Source organism: Mercurialis annua, linkage group LG6 (assembly GCF_937616625.2).
Source record: "Mercurialis annua linkage group LG6, ddMerAnnu1.2, whole genome shotgun sequence".
Lineage (NCBI taxonomy): Eukaryota > Viridiplantae > Streptophyta > Magnoliopsida > Malpighiales > Euphorbiaceae > Mercurialis > Mercurialis annua.
The window spans coordinates 19,567,501-19,570,000 of NC_065575.1; positions in this window are offsets into that span (position 1 = coordinate 19,567,501).

Consider the following 2,500-nt stretch of genomic DNA (forward strand, 5'->3'; position numbering starts at 1 on the left):
CGGCTAAACTGGTGGCATTTGAAAATACGGCCGTGCACGGAGAGCCCCCTCAGCATCGGATCCGCCTCAGCAAACTTCATTGGCGGAAGAGCACCCTCGGAAAAACCGAGTTGACGCAATCGACAAGTTCGATGCCCGCCGCAATGCGTAGAGCACCTCACCAGCCTCCGCGTCGGATCCATCCTCAACATTAAAAATGCATCGTCGTAATGGATCAAGACTCGCCGCGCGCCGACTTCCTCAGCTTTAAAAATGCGTCGTCGAAAAGTCGTGAAATGCGGCTCGTCGCTTGCCTCAGCATTGAAAATGCGTCGTCGGCAAGCAATTACCGGAAAGCATACATCGGAACAACCGCGGGACAACAATCATGATGCAATCGGAAGGATGGGTGACGGCCGCAATTCGCATGAACGCACGTGCGCGTCGTCGGCTCGGGCATTACAAATCCGTGGGATCTGTAAAGCCCGAGCCGGCTAAACTGGTGGCATTTGAAAATACGGCCGTGCACGGAGAGCCCCCTCAGCATCGGATCCGCCTCAGCAAACTTCATTGGCGGAAGAGCACCCTCGGAAAAGCATACAAAGGAACAACTGCAACATTTGCACTGACCGGATGCAATCGGGAGGATGGGTGCTGCTTGAATTCGACATGATCGCACGTGCGTGCCATCGGCTCGGGCAATTTCAAAATGAATGAATAATTATGCCCTCCCCAACAAGACGTGGCCACTAAAAATTCTACATGCTAACCGAGAGCCCGCCTCAGCATCCGGTCCACCTCAGTAGACTTCATTGGTGGAACAGTACCCTCGGAAAAACCGAGTTGACGCGATAGGCAAGTTCGATGCCCGCCGCAATGCGTAGAGCAACTCACCCGCCTCAACGTCGAATCCATCGTCGGAACAATAGCATACAACGACACATCATAAGCTATACATTCACCGAGAATCATTTCGACAAAAGCTTGCCTTAGTTACCGTCAAAAAATCACCAACAGCCCACACGGGGGGCCGGGCCCCCACGAAACCGAAATTATTTTTTCCAACACCGGAACGGGTCGACGAGTTTTTTTTCCTTCCCTCGTCAGTGCCATAGGTGCGCCAAAAGGCGCGCACCAAAAGCCTTCGGCAGTTGGTGCAGGGAGGTGAGGCATAGTGCACCCCCCTAAAGAGCTCTTAGGACTTTTTTTGGACTGCCAGGAGGAAACATCACATGTGCCCAGCAACCCCCCCCCCCCATTTTTAAAAATCGGCATGGAATTTTGATCTGAAATTTTGGAAATATGTTTATATATATCCGAACCTGCATAATAATAAATATCAGAATTTTTCGAGCCCCGAAAGTATTTTATTTTATTTATTTATCATTTTACCTTCGGAAATTCATAACCGGTAAAATATATTTCCAAAAATCACCAAACTTCTTTCTAAATTCCTTATTTAATATATATTAACTAATGTATAAATATTGTTCCAGGAAAGTATTATAGAATTTCACTTAGTGCAAGACATATGCATTTTTACACCCAACGGAGGTTAATTCTGCTGGGTAGCAAAACCAGCCGAGGTTCATGCTGCTGGGGAATGTATGCAAGGCATGCGGAAGGGCTGCCGAAGGGCTGCCGAAGGGCTGCGGAAGGGCTGCGGAGAGGCTGCCGAAAGGCTGCCGAAGGGCTGCCGAGAGGCTGCCGAAGGGCTGCCGATGCCCAAAGGCTGCCGAGGGGCTGTCGAGGGGCTGCCGAGGGGCTGCCGAGGGGCTGCCGAAGGGCTGCCGATGCGTTGCCGATGGGCTGCCGATGCGCTGCCGATGGGCTGCCGATGCGCTGCCGATGGGCTGCCGATGCGCTGCCGATGGGACTGTCGAGGGACATGCGAGGGACTTGCGAGGGCCTTCGGAGGGACGCTTGAGGCCACACACGCGCTCGCGTCTCGCGCCGAGCTGCCGAGTGCCCGAGTGCCCGCACCCGCACCCGGTCCCGCACCCGCACCCGGTCATTAGATTTATATATAAAAATGCACGGGGGGGGGATTTTCCGCAATTCCGAGCATTTTCCGCAATTTTTCCGGCAGGGGCATTTCCGTAATTTTTCCGGCAGGGGCATTTACGTAATTATTCCAGGCAGGGATTTTTCGCAATTATTCCAGGCAGGGATTTTTCCGCAATTTCCAGCATTTTTCGCATAGCGCGCGCCGCTTGCACCGCGGACGAGGGCTTGCGGCAAGCCCGCGGGGGTGAGGAATGGTGCACCCCCCTAAAGAGCTCTTAGGACTTTTGTTGGACTGGCAGGAGGAGACATCACATGTGCCCAGAGACCCCCCCGCCATTTTTAAAAATCGGCATGGAATTTCGATCTGAAATTTTGGAAATATGTTTATATGTATCCAAACCCGCATAATAAAAAATACCAAAAATTTTGGAGAGCCTCCCATCAGTCCACTTGAACTATTGAAGTTGTTGCGTACGAAGCAATTTGCGCAAAACTAACTAAACCGCGGGACTCG